This window comes from Phaethon aethereus, assembly GCF_964289735.1.
Source record: "Phaethon aethereus genome assembly, chromosome: 1".
In the NCBI taxonomy this organism is placed as follows: Eukaryota; Metazoa; Chordata; class Aves; order Phaethontiformes; family Phaethontidae; genus Phaethon; species Phaethon aethereus.
This window is the reverse complement of record NC_138575.1, coordinates 127,372,816-127,388,412: the sequence shown is the minus strand read 5'-3', so window position 1 is coordinate 127,388,412 and position 15,597 is coordinate 127,372,816.

Here is a 15,597-nt window from a genome sequence, read left to right as displayed (position 1 = left end):
TCAGTAATGCTCATTCCAAGTTCACTGTCTTGAAGTATACAGATACCTCTAATCATAGTAAAAAGCCTAACTGGCATGATGAAGGCTTACAGTATAGTTTGGAGTGCTACTTAAGATTATGCAGACACAGAAACACTGAAATGAAACAGCTTTGCTTCTCTGTCAGCCTCATTAATGAGCATCTTGCTCCATCTTAAATAATAACTGCAGCGTCTGCCAATTCTTGGCTGAACTGGGTCTGGCTTCGGTGTGTCTTCCCTGAAATGATAAAACATCTGTCCAGGAAAATGGAAAATAATGTCCTGCCTTTAGAAAGTGCCTGACTGTGTAGGTGGGCAACAAGTTATACTGCATCCCTTCCAGCTAATGAGTAACATAGGCTTCACCAGGCAGAAGAGGATATTTGCTCCTTAAAGAGAGAAAAATATCCAACAGCGAAACTAGTGTCCTCCCCGAAACTGAACAGATAAGAATTAATCTCATTTTCTTGTTACAGCAAAGCATATTTGCTGTGCATCAGCCCAAACACATTTCATCCTGAAGCTGTACCACCTATCTGCTAATATCAGCTTGGGCTTCTGGGGAGGGAGTCCTCACTGGACTTAAACTGGACTTGACCGCACTTAAGCTGAAACTATCTTCTCTACTTACTCTTTCTGATGGCTCCCTTCCTTGCTAGTTGTCCTCATCCCAACTGCCATCACTAGTTCTTCTTGCTAGGCCCTTTCCACTAGTTATTTCTGCCGACTGCTTCATTCCTCTATCTATTTCTGTTACCCACTTGCTGCTTATGCCGCTGTGTGGTGATACCAGCTTTCCAAGGCAAGTACAGCAATCCTCAGATGCCTTTGCCATGTAAACGTTCCTCCTTTGTTGTCTTCACCAGAAGTTAGAAAGCATTAGATTAAGTAACTGCTCAGCCCAGGACCTCCAGATATGGTTGCCTTTATCCAGTGTTTTGCCACAGCAAGAGTAGTTCATCCAAATTTGTAACATTTTTAAAGCACAATAGTCCCACGTGGAATGCAACTAAAACCTCTTTAGGTTAGCCCCATGTTAAATTTCTTCAGATCCCTTTACTCCCAGCCACATATCCCATACCAGCTGGACTGCCTCCTTGTTGGACTTTTCTACGGCTCTTTTGAAGCCTGACTTAAAAACAAATATGTACCATTTCAACAATTCATTTTAAAATGCAGTCTTAAATATAGCAGCATTGGCACAACAAAACAGAGGGTAACCTGACGTGCAGGAGTTGCAATGTGTGGCCAGTGGTGAAAAATAATGGAACCCTCATAGAATAGCATTCCCAGAGAAAAAATCGCTTGAAACTACACCTTTACTCCATATTCTGTACCTGTGTCCTGGACTGGTGGCACAATACCACTCTAGGAAACAGTTCCCTGTCAGTTCCAGGCTAGGCATTTTCTGGCACCACATAGAAATTACAGCCATAAAAATAGTTTCCGAACAATTTTCCAGGTGCATATCAGACCTGAATATGTGTTGCATCTATGTCCAGACCTTCACATTTTCTGTGGAAAGATTTTGGAGAAGGGGTATGCAGCAGTGGGTCCTCTCCATGGATGATCTCCTGGACTTTGTGGATATCCAGAACCTTAGCACTCACTAGATTACTGCAAAGAGTGAGGGGCAGACACTAATAGGAGTACCACTGCCACAGGTGAAGTTCTCTAGGCTGCAGAGTAGCTGGAAACCCCAGAACCCACTGAGCAGGGTTTGCACAAATCTAGATGTCAACAGACTTCAAAGATAAGGCCCATTTGCTGCCCCTGCAGGCTCCCAGAATTTCTCCTTGGTGAAGAGGAGATTGTGAAATGAGGCTTGCATTTCTGAGGAAAAGATAACTGTAGACTTCTGCACCGAGAAAGGCAGAAATTGACTCAACACCTGTAACACAGGTTAGAACTGAAGGTGATGGAACAACATATGATGCTACTGGCACTTAAAATAAATGGAAGTATTCACACTGCATAGTTTTTGCCCTGTTCTCTGTGTATAAGTTCCTGCTCTGGATTGCTCAGAGATGCCAATGTCCCTTCAGTCATTGCAAACCGCTCTGGGTACTGGTCTAGCTGTACTGTTATAGTGGGGAACTCTCACCTTCAGGTCCAGGTCTTCATTCCTGGTCGGCCACACCACCTACACATTGGTGTGTGTGCTCTGGCTCCATTTTGGCACATGTCACTTGGCCTTCTGGGTGGTAAAACCTGAATGCAGAGGAACAGGACATGGGTATTTGAGTCCAACCCTAGCTGCAATATGGATGCACCTACGTTATGCCACTGTCTAGCTGGCTGGCTGGCCCAAGGTGCCTGAGCAGGTCTGTAAGCTGTCCACAGCCTTCACACCTTATCCCAGAACCAAGATGTTCAGGTTGCCATCCCACAACAGCAAGCCATATCTGACAGGCTGCTATTTAATTTAATAAATTAATCACTGTATCATCTGTCTAGGGAAGAGTTAATGGAATATGGGATAAAATCAAGCACTTGTAAATGTCTGCAAAGAACATGCCTGGATTCATTAGGTTTGCTGCTAACAAAATTTCTTGCCAACAGTATGAAACTATCTTGTGGGAGATGGTGGGGTTCACAGTTCAGGCACAGGGGAGAAATAAAAATTTAAATTTATGAAGTTGAAGGCAGTACGTAGATACATGCCTAGCACATTTTACCTGTTGTTACTATAAGAATGAAACAAGATGTTTGGCCTGGAAGTCACAACTAGTCCTCCCATGGCAGGCAGTCAACTCAGGTGTGACTCTTACATAGGCACGTTTGAAAGTCCACAGCGTGGTTTTAATGTCTGTGGCAACTCAACTGGGTTGCCCAGGGACAATGCACCTACCGACCCTCAGCTACCACCTCCATCAGGACGTCAGATAAAGCTGTTGATATTTATATTTGCATTGCTAGAAGGTTGAGAACAAATGAGTTGCTAGAACAATGGGAAACTGGGACAAAGGCCCAGTGAGGGTTTTTTAGGCAGCACATGCTGTCTGCCACTCTGACCTAACATTTAGATATTTGTTTGGGCAATACACTACACCTGTATGGAGAAAACCCCTCTGGAATCATCTTGCACCTTAATCACCACTTTGCATGGTCTTCCTCAGAAATCTGGGGCTAATCACGTATTAGCATTATATACCTTGCTCAGAAGACAGCAGTGGTCAGGCACAGTAGACTAAGTGCAATCTAGCACCAAAACACCTCACAGCATGGGCTACTTCTGGACACATATAGCAAACCCACCCACTCTGCTGTTTAGTGCACATATCTGAAAAACTCCGCAGACTGCTCTTTGTGTGGCCAGCTCTCTTCCCAGCTCCACCAGTAACATGTCGTCTCTCATGTAGCAGAAAAGACCAACTTCTCCTCATTTTATTGAACTCAGAAAGTTTCTTCTATTCTCCATTAGTCTAATCTGTGATCCAGTCACCAAGGTACATTTCAGAGCAATGCCATTTCTCTGTCTCCTGAACAACCAGAAATAGCCTCTGTGCCATCTGTTTCCAAACAACACGTCTGGAAAATCACTTTGCAAAGTAAGTTTTCCATTCATTTTTTATTTTAGCCTAGTTAAACAACGCTTTGAAGCAAACCTAATAAAGGTAGTAAGTTTGATTAACATTTTTGGGCCACTGAGTTGTTTTCTTCCCTCTTTTTTCCCCTTGTTTTTCAGAGGTCCTGAATGCTTCAGTTGTTCCTGGTCAATTTTGTGCTCAACTGTATTTCTATAGATAGGACACTTTCAGTCAAGCTTTGCAATAGAAAGGAGGTGTAGACGTCACAAGGCAAATCACTAGATGGCATGAGGGAAGCTCTGGAGTATATTTCATCAAAGAAATACCTAACCCAGAGGACCAGTAGAAGCCCGTTAGTAAGTTGTTTCTGTTCCCAAGATTTGAGAGGTCAGTTCTGTGGCTTGCAATTAACTGACATTTTCTGCAGAAAGTTGTAAGGAGGAAGAGGGAGGGAGTTAATCAGGGCACTTCATCCTGGTGTTTTACAAGGGTGGTTGGTCATCCTGAACATGATGCACCTATCAGCTGTACCCCTTGTCAAAAATCTCTGCTCATCTGAGGGTGAGCCATGGTCATGAACTCTCTACCCTGATACAACTGCCCAAATGAAGGTAGCATTGCCTTCAAGGAATGAGAATTCAGTCTCAGGCAGAGTAACCACATTTTGCACAAGGGTCAAGGGTGGAGTAAGGGATTGAGAAATCTTTTGGCTCAAAAGCTTCAAGTCTCTCTCTCCCCTTCCATTTACCAAGCCTGATTACGGACTTGGTTGAACTTCACTGTAGCTGTCTGGGTGCCCCGGGTGGTACAAGGTGCCTGTGGAGGCTGCAGTTGTAGCTGTCATAGCCCCAAACATGAGGGCCCTGAACACAGGGACACACGGGATGTGCTTAACTCAGAGGAGTTAGACAGGTAATGTATGGGGTGGCTTATGGTGGAGGGAAGCAAAGGCCACCAGAGTAGCTACTGTGCCTGTCTTTCCCTTCTAAAGTATGTGCTGCCTGACTGACAGACTTCACGTTCAAGTTGGTGCCAGTATCAGTAGTGACTTGCCTTAAGTTCATATACATTACCAATGTTAAAGGGAATTCTAAAGGCTCTTTAAATGCAGAATATTTAATCACTTAGTAAGTGAAAGTTATTTGGATAATGCAGTTCTGAAGTTCAATGTGAATCTTGAAATCTTTTTTCTACTTATTTTGTACTTTCTGAATCTTCAGAATTTCACCAAACTGGAAAGTATACTTAAAGAGTGTTAGGAAATTGCCACAGAAAAGTGGTATGGGTAGTTCTGCTGCTAAGGCAGATCTCAATGAAATACACTGCAATTTATTTAAAGGCAAAAAGAAGTTAAATTTTCACCAGCCTTTTTATGTCATCTACACCTCCTCTTCAGTTGTAGTCATGGAGCAGAGCAAGAAGAATAAAAGCCACTCCACTACTAAGATCTCAAGGAGCTCCAATGCACAAGGCACACACACAAAAAATTCTGTTCCTTGGCATTGTCTCACTTTCTCATCTCCAGCTAACTGGTGCTTTTCACTCTATGTACATTATCAAATATTTGTCCCTCAGGCAACTGTCTTTAAACCAGAGTTTTCTCCCAGATTCTGAAGCAGTGAATAGTGAGGGTCACCCATCATCCCAAAGAACCCTTCAATCCTCTCTCAGTACTGCAGCTTGCTCTACTGTGCAGAGAAGAGTTGCTTGGTCACAGTCTTGCCAGAGCGGTGCAAATTCGTGTTAAAGCACTCTCCCTCAAGGTAAACAACTCCCTTAGTGCCTGGATTGACATTTCATTTAGCTAAGGATGAAAGAGCAAGCCACATCCCATCCTTATACTCTCCCTCAAGATCATTCCCTACTTCATTACCAGCCACTTTGCAGGGCTCCTTCAGGCAGCTGGAGCCCAGCGCTCACTGCCCAGTCGCACAGGCACAATTTTCCTGGAACTGCTTGTTCATAAATTCCCAAGCTAGGGACGTATTTTCACTGCAGTGAATAGCACATTTGAAAGAAGTAAGTTAGTTTTCTTTTGCTAGTTAAACCTGTCCAACTGGAATGATTTCTTAACCTTGGAATAGAGTATGATTTATGTGGTAGTGCAGTTTTAGCAGTTTAGCTTCAAATTAACTCAGGAAACCTATCTATACCACTGATAATCATGTGTATTATCTGCTGTTTACATTGGTACCAACTAAACCCAGATAGATCCTCTTAAAGCTACTGCAAGAGTTTCCAAATGAGTGTTTACATCAGTTTAGTTTTTTTAACAAGTGCAAAAATATAAATCATTTAAACTGGTAGCATTCCTGTTTACACAGGAATGTGTAAACATGTAAAGCAGATATCTGTAGTCTATTGTCAACCAAAACAATTAAAATATCAAAAACATTGCTCAACGTTTTACAGAGATTCACTTTTTCTCAGTTTTTACCATGACACCAGAACATTGCCTACTAGGGAACGAGGGAAACAATGGCTGGGAAAAAAAAAAATTACAACATAAGCAGGGTGATTACAGCTTTCCTAGAATATGCTAGCAGCCGTCTTTTCTCTTGTACTGGACTGAAAATTATTGTCAATACGTATTTCAGGGACATTTCACAAAATATTGTAGAGCCTAGAAGAAACTTCAGAAAGCCAGTCTTGATTCCCTGAAGCAGTTCAAAAAGCAGATCGCATTTTTTATAGGGTACAATTATATAATGATCACATTCATGATAAATTAGCCATTGAACTTTCCTTACAGAACAGAGAGAAACTACTTAACATAGCATGAGGCTAAATTTTACCTCACACGCTGTCAGGCTTTCAAACCAGCATTTTTTCCAAAGAAAAGTGGAAGCAAATGGGCCCAGTTCTAATGAGGATTATTTGGGGTATGAGTCCGGTACTAATAATAAACAACTACAACAGCTGCAGTTCTCTTACAGGATCAGTTCCCGGCTTTTGCTGACCCGTAATTCCGTACTGTGGAGCAGAGAGCCGGCTTCACACGGGACTGCAGTCTGACACTATGACCAGACAACAGTCAGTGCTCTGGATGCTGACACATCATTCAAAAGAGTAATTCACAGGATAGTTTGCCACCAGAGAAATAAGTACATGTACCAGCACTGTTATCAGGAAATCAACTTTCAAACTAAAGTTGTTTTCTTTCCAATCTCAAATAAAAACCTAGAAATTTGAGGTATGAATCTTATTTGCAGTAAAGCTGCTTTTCATTGAAGTGGCAGTGCAAAAGCTTTCAAGTGAATATGAATTACATTTCCTACACTTTAAAAGCTTTTTATATTGTCAAAATGCTATTAAGAAACTTTTGTATAAATATGGCTCCAATAGGGTAACCACGCAACCCGCCTGACTGGGTCACCTGATTTTTTCCTAATCAAGTGATAAATAAATTAGGAAGTCATAATGGCCGCTATTTTGCCTCTAAACAGAGTAATAACCATCTGCATACAAAGCTTGTAGCTGGAGCCACAGCAGCTATACTCCTTTCTCCCTTAATAAAGAGTCAACCTGCAGTTTTGTTTCTTCCGTAATCAACCAAATGAAACTGCTTCTACCAACGTTTAGGAAGAAAATGCTTTCAAGGAAATGTTAGAGTTGTGGGGACTGTCCCACATCAGAATGTCTGGCACAATAAGACAGAAAGGAGAAAGCTCTTTTTAAGGTTATGTCTGTGGGTTTTCTCAGGCAGGAAGCGAGAGTGGCTGTTGGGAAAGACCCGGCTTCTGTGTACCGCCCAAGTGAAACTGTCCATCTGAGTCTCCAGCTTGGCACCGCCACTTTTTGAAGGTAGAAAATTGTCATGCACGTTTTGCTGGCTGAACTTTATAAAAAGGGTTATTTACCTTAAAAACAACTAAAGCTTATCTCTACAAAGATCCAATCTCTGCAAATATTTACATACATATTTAAAATTTTGTTCTGAAGTCAATCAGGCTACTTTTATGCATACTGCTGAGTGCGTACCTAAGCATTTGCAGCATACAAGCATTTTTCAGTAGAGAAAGACATATGTTTGAGAGCACTTCTCAGGAATAGGGAATATAGAACTGCTTAAGTTATTGTTTGGGAAAGACATCATGCTGCTCATTTCAAGAAATTCTTATTCCTAATTGCAGTTCCAGGCATACTGTCCTTATTAGAATAGCAGCAAGTAGATGTGCTGGCAGGACATGTAATTTCAGAAGGTCACTTAACTAAAGCTAAACAATCCTCTACAGTTTCGGCAGCTTATTATTTAGTTGTCTCTTAGGAAAAAAAAAAAAAGCAGTTTATCCTTTCGCATCTGCAAATTTTCAAGCTTCATAATTCATAAGGTTTAAAGACTTACTAATCATTTGGATTTCTAGTTCCCTGAAGTTTAATGGTACCAGACATGACAGTCTAGTACCTTTTCTTTTGCACTGCCTCCAGTGTTTTGGGGATGAGACAGCAACGGGGAGAGGAATGTTTTTATTCAGTTTAGTCACATGAGCACTCTGATGCAATCTGTGAAGATTACTTCAGGCCCATTGCCTCATTACTCCTGAATCCCATCTTGTGGGACAGTTATCCCCATGGAAGAAGAGAAAGTGGGTCTTTCCTTCCTCTCTGTCTTGCCCTGAGATACCTCATCATCAAAACGGCAGCGAGTCCCAAGACTGCTGTAGAGCAGTGGGTCTCTATTTTGTCTGCTAACTGACACTAAAGCAATGCCCCAAGCACCAGAATGTTGGGATGTGCGAGATCACAAGTGCAAAAAGGACAGAGGGATAAAATACCCCACCAGAGGTACTCGGAGATAAAGAGATTTCGCCACAGCCCCTCTGCACCCGCGCGCTCACTCTGCACCAGCGCTTCCAGGCCGAGATCAGCATCTGCAGATGTCGAGGGAGAAAGGAGGAAACATCGGCTGTTAATTCCACGTAGCCTCCTCCTATAGGAGTGGAAGCTATTCCTTTTTTTCTGTTTATCTAGCCGGGCCAGCCAGCTGTCTTAGCTGGCCATAGGCAAAACAACATCTCAAAAAATGTCCTAATACACCATACTTTTATAGCCACAAAGACCAGAATGTATTGTTTTCACCGTGCCTGGAAGGTGCGAACAATGTATGAAATGGTGCTACAGCTCAATATTTCTTGGAAGAGATTTGGACAATTTGAAGTTTAGATTTCCCCACACTTGCAGAAACTACAGACCATACATACACTTCGTGCTTTGTAGTATTCCACTCCTTCAGAAAACTCGCATTTTGAATGAATGACTAATAACTATACAAATGAAGCAGAATTTGGACCTAAGATACTTGCAAGTTTTGTGAAATTACTTTATGAGTTTTAAAGTTTAACATCGTTTATCATTAAATTTAGCATTTAGCTGAAGTTTAGCATTTTTCCTATTTTTTGCCTGCAGCTGCAATTGTCATAGACTCTTATGACCATTTTGGATAAGTTACAATGCCGACTGCAGAACAGTATTTGTTCTTTTCTGGAAGAAAATGAAGGAGTTTGCAATATTCTGTGAAGCTCTTCACCACTAATGAAATGCTACATAAGCTTTCATAAAACAAAACCACGATTGGAGATAACAGGGCACCTTCCAAACACAGATCACTAGCCGGCCACTATCACCCTCTGAGAGTGATGCATTTCTTCACTAGGAAATAAATGCAAGTTAATTCTATCAATTGTACAGTATGTATCTTCTGCAATAATGTAACTTGAGTGTCTGAAATTAAATATCCCGCATAATTTTGCACATATCCTGCATTCTTTTATCACGTGGCTACTCTTGAAATGTTAATTTCCACTTAACCACTTGTTTTTACCTCAGAGTAGCATGCAGCAGGGAAATTTTTAGCATGCTGAGTAATCCAAATTCCCTTTAGTAAGTGTAGCAAGTTTTGCCTTACTGCTTGCATGAAGTGTTTACTAATTCAAAAATGCTTTCTAGAACCTGGAAAGTATAGTCTAGCTATACTTACTTTGGCTATTCTTGCAAGTGGTTTTGCAGGAAGCCAAAGTGTTGCAATTGCAGTCTCGAAAATGGCTCCATTCGCTTAAATCAGAATCCTTTCTGGTAAAATATGTGCAATTTTCCTGATTAAATATGCAAGCTTAGGTTTTCGTTTGATTTTCTTTAGAAAATGTCAGGATATTCTATTGAGCTTTCTTAAGGTTTTTCAAGGGAAAATTCTGTCTGCATGACATGAAATGTAACTTTATGTTTCTACACATCCATTCTTGAAAGGTCTACTACAAAAATTCTTAATCATTCTTTAGAGCTTACATATTAAACAACAAATGGTGAGCATGACCAAGAAGCGAAGGTAGTGTGAAACTTACCCAATGCAAAAGTTTATAGGCCACAGCCAGAAGGTGATGGTAAATAGCTCCTTTTCAAACTGACAACCTGTCACAAGTGGGGTCCCCCAGGGACTGACATTGGGCCCAGCACTGTTTAATATCTTCATATGTGATCTGGATGATGGGATCAAGTGTACCCTGATCAAATTTGCCAATGATACCAAACGATACCAAACTGAGCGGGGAAGTTGACACTTTGGAAGGGAGAGCCACTGTGTAGGGAGACCTGGATAGGCTGGAAGAGTGGGCTAACAAGAACCTTTTGAAGTTCAACAGAGACAAACGTAAGATCTTACACCTGGGAAAACATAATCCAGGAGTGCAGCACAGGCTGGGATCTACCCGGCTGGGGAGCAGCTCTGTGGAAAGGGCCCTGGGGGCCCTGGGGGACAACAAGCTCAATATGAGTGACCAGCGTGCTGCTGCGGCAAAGCGAGCCAAACAGGGTGCTGGGTTGCATCAACAAGGGCATCACCAGCAGAGATAAAGAAGTCATTACCCCATTCTACTCCACGCTTGTCAGGCCACACCTGGAATACAGTGGTCAGTTTTTGTCCCCACTGTGCAAAAATATATGGACAACCTGGAGAGGGTCCAGAGAAGGCCCACAAAGATGGTCAAAGGACTGGGAAACCTGCCATATGAGGAAAGGCTGCGAGAACCGGGTTTGTTCAGCCTTGAGAAAAGAAGGCTTAGGGGAGACATTATCACCATGTTCCAGTGTTTAAAGGGTGGCTACAAAGAAGATGGAGACTCCCTTTTTACAAGGAGTCACGTGGAAAAGATGAGGGGTAATGGGTACAAGTTACCCCTGGGGAGATTCCGATTGGACACAAGAGGAAAATTTTTCACAGTGACAACAATCAGCCATTGGAATAATCTCCCCAGGGAAGTGGTGGACTCACCAATATTGGACACTGTCAAGATTAGGCTGGGGAGGGTGCTGGGCCATCTTGTCTTAGAGCGTGCTTTTGCCGAGAAAGGTTGGACCAGATCAGCCTTGAGGTCCCTTCCAACCTGGTATTCTGTGATTCTATGATTTACTTCTTACTCTTATTAGGAAAGTGGAGGAAGTCTTACAGAGTGTATGGTACGTGAAAGCTGATTGATATTTTCCGATCATTGCTGAGTGTTTGTCAGAAGGCAGAAAGAGAGGAGAGAAGAAAGTGCTGGTGGAAAGGAGAACGAGGAACTATAACAAGAACAATTTTTTTTCTCTAGATGAGTTTCCATAGAACTGAATATGGCCCTTTTTCTGTGAAATAATGGGCATTGGTAACAGTAATAGTGCAGTAAGAAAAAGTCCAGGTAACATAATTTCAATTTCACTGCAGTAGCTGTTGCTGTGAAAGCATTTGATGTTGCTTTATCAAAGTGAGTATTTAAATTTGAGGACTGCTTAGCTGTCTTATGCCTCTTTTGTTGTTAAGATTAGAACTGGCTGTTTTTCTTTTGTCATACTATTTCTACATTAATATAATATAACAAAAAAAAGAAGCCCATGACCAGTTCTGTTTTTTTTCTGTGCACAACAGTATCTTGAGGATTGTGAAGGATCCAGATATGTTGAAGAGGGAATGATGCCATAGGAAGAAAAGCAAGATATTTTTGTTACAAGCGAGTGTGTGGGTAGAAATTCCTAGTACTTCCTACTGTTCCTAAAAAAAATTGGATCCCGAAAGGAGATAATTTGTATACTATAGCATGGCTGATTTAAATTATGACAATGTGTTTATGCCTCCTATATTATCATATTTTTGTAAGAGTTCAAAGCTACAAGTAAATCCTTGTGTGCTCAAAAATATGAAGGATGACGAGGGCTGAAGAACCTGTATATGCCTCTCCTCTCAGCTCTGTCCTTGGATGTTCTTTAAACAAGCTTTAACAAGAGCTTCAGAAGTAGATTCTTACGAGTTATTCCTCTTTGCCAGGAAACAAGTGATGGGCTCTTCACAGTGAAGCCAAAGGAAATAACAGAGGCTTCTCTTACATTTCCAAATGTATTTTTGACATTTATTAATTTTCTGAATAGAGTTGAAAGAAGCAAGGAAAAAAAATATTTTTTTGGCTGAGGCCTGCTGCAAAGTTCAAAATAGGTAGTGCTTACCAGAAACTCTTTAAGTGAGACCATACATACATATATTTTTAAGTTTACCATTATCAAACTGTGTATATTTCTGTATATTGCAAACGTACATGTACATTAATATTCTTGACTGTCAGAATGGGTACACATTAATTAATAAAATTAATTTATAAAAGATGGGCAGGCAGTTTTTAGAGAACTAGATAAGCAAGTAGGCTCCAGGTAGGGCGGGACGCCTCTTCTTTCAGCAGCAAAACTGATACACCTCTTTGTCCAGGCTACAAAGAGACGCCTGCTTATGTCTTGGTGTTCCCAGGTGTCCCAACAAACAAACTATTAAAACTGCTGAAGAGCCTGAGTGTGAAATCCAGTCACTCAAACAGTATGTAAATACAAAATATATTTTAATGACACTGAAAGCAGGGGGAATTTTCAATTTAAGCATGCATTAACATTTATGCAACTGTAGGTAACTAAGTGTGCATATGCCATGCTGTTATACTGTAGGTAGGTATTTTTATTAAGATCTACTTAAAAGCTATTGCATCCGTTAAAATATATTTTAATATATTAAATTTTAAATATATTAATTTATAATTATATTATATTAATTTATATTATATTATAAATTAATATTGCATCCGAACCAATATATTGCAAGTGAAATTTGGAAAGCCCTTTCATACCAGAGTACTTGGGTTTGGAAAAATTCTTCACAGATAGCTTTCTTACAGGCAGCATTATTTATCTGGCCCTTTTTAGGCCAGACATTCTTAACATGTTCCTAACACATTCGTAACACATTCTTAGTCAACCCATTTTAAAGCTATCGTAACATTTTGGACAAGTTTTTCCATAAACCAGGAGTAAGAAAATTGCCACATAATCAGTTAGAGAGACAGACTAACGTTGCTAAGATTTTGAAAGAGGCATATGAATAAAAAGGAAGAATAATTACAGGCAGGTCAGAGAGAGACCTGCAAAAGCCCTGAGGGAACCGGAGAGATTGAAACGGCAGAAGTCGCTTCAACAGAGGTTGTGGAGAACCTGTTGCTGATGGCGTGGGCAACGCCACGCTGCACTGGTGGGAACGCCCCAGCAGTGCAGAAAAAGTGTGGAACAGACACACGGGGAGGAGACCGACCGGAGGAATCACCACTATGCAGCCCAGCCTGCAGTTAGACTGGTTTAAGCTCCAAGTGAGACTGAAATGTTATACAGCTGTCATTACCGCAGTATCTCAAACCTTCAGTTGCTTGATGTGTTAATTTTCTCAGCGTTCCCATGAGGTGGGAAGGGGTTATTTCTGTTTCATTGGAGAACTGGGGCCCAGAACACTACATTTTCGTAACTGTCAACACAGCTCACAGCAGCCAAATAAAGTACATTGCAGCCAAGGAGGAGGTTGCTGGTATCTACAAGCACTCCCATTGCAAATGCAGCCTTTACTGGCACAGGACATAGCACCTCCCCAAACTAAATAGTACATAGCAGCTGAATCTACTTTTTTTTGGCATCAGTGTGCTTAGATTAGGGTTTCTGCTGATACAAAAACAATAGTTGAAAAAATACACAAATCCTAAGCGATGTGAACGCGTGGTTTCACAGCCACCTGGTGCCGATTTAGCCTCTACCTGTCTTATGAATCACTTTCCCACCATTCCCTGGATGCTTTGTGTACATATTCCCATCACCTCCTTTGTGTTGCAGCCCAGACCTTGAGTGAATGGGCTTATTTCGTGGGTCTGGCTTAGAAGCACCCATTTTGCTTGTCCTCAGGGTCAGCTTTCACCTGGAGCATGTCGTGGCAGTAGGAAGGCAGCGATGGGGGTAAGCAGCGAGGGGTGGTGGGAAGGCAGGTTGCCTTTTTCAGCAGCAGCGCAAGCTGAGGTGATCTTAAACTATCATATAACAGCAGAGCTATTGTAACAGCACAAGGTGTTTGGATTAGCCAAACCTCATCCTTCTGAATATGGCAAGTGACAAGTCTAATGGATACACTTTGGCTTTTCCTCCAGAGAAATAAAATACCTTGTCCAATATCCAACAGGAAAAGCTACAAACAGAACAGAAATCTTTTGCACCTTAATGCTTGAGAAATACTCTGAAGAAAGGTTAAACTTCTTGTGCCATATGTAAAACATTTATCACCCCCTATTTCAGTGTCTGAGGACATTTTGGTAATTTTTTTTACAATGTTCATCTCTGAACAAAAATATTTGTAATAAATACTACAGCTGGGGGACTCCAATGGCGTATCTCCAAAAGGCTTGCTTACTGAAAGCTCTCTGGTGATAACTTTTGGGTTTATTGGCGCTCTGGCCTAATTTTGATGCAGAACAATTTTTTAATTTGGTGGGGGTTTTTTAGTTTTTAGAAGGTTGAATGGCAGACGGGAAACTCATTCGGCTGCTGTGTAATGTAGGATGCATTCCTCACGTGCGATAATGAATCACTTGGGGGAAGAACAGCTGCATGTGACTCCTCTAGCATAATAAACCACGGGTTCATCAATTCCAGGTGCAACAATTTACAGTGTTAATATGCAACAGAACAGAGAGTTGATTTTGATTATCAAGGACTCTCTGAATTGCCTAGAAGAAGAATAACTGGCAACAGAACTGAAAATTTATTTTTGAAACCAGCTGACCAAGGAAGTCCAGATTGCTCTTTAAATTACATGGTTTCCCAGACAGAAAAGGAATGTTCTACGTGTAATCACCTACTTTACTAAAAATGCACCATGGCCTTCCTTTTAGTCTTGTGTTCAGTGAGTATGGAGCTAAAATGTTTTCCCTCTGCTCCTATTTTCCTCAGATAGCATCACTGAAGTTTCACAGATGGAGGTGCACACATCAGGCAAAAGTTACTTAAGCAAAATAAAACCGACCCTTTACAACCAGGTTTGAGGAGAAAACAATGGTAAAACAACCACGAGTATTATTTTATAGCTTCTTAGTTCAGATGTTAGCAGTCACTGTAAGATATCACTAGATTTGTTTTTCATCAATACATTTTACAGTGGTTTTTTTCTCCCTAGATCTCAGTTTCCTTGAAAGTAATTTCTAATACTTATTATATATAGTAAAAACACTGGGGTAGAAGGCAGTGAACTTGCTGTGAGATGTGCAGCATCCATGTGATCATATGAACAATTTACCTTCACTATTCTTACAATGTGAAATATCAAAGGAAGCAAATAATGAATCACTGCTTAAGAACAAATACTGCCAACAATAAATGCTGGAAGTACTCCAGGTCGGGCAAGCGGTGTCCACGTCTCTTGGGAGCAACCAAAGCTGGATTTTAAAATAAAACAGCATTCAAAAGATGGTGAGTTATTCTTAACTGGATCTTCAGGTGTTCACCTCCAGGCATGCTATAAGGATGACATTGGTTTTTGGATTCGGACATAATTCCACTAACGTCACACAGACTTTCCCTCCTACTATAGCTTGACATCTGGAAGAAGACATGGCTGTGTAAACAGAAGCCAGCATGTTTAGCTGATACGGGGGAGATGCGGGTTCATATATCCTCAGAAATTGCTCCTGCTGAGTGCGTACGCCAGTGCTAGGGTTTGGGCAAGGAGAGGACAGTGG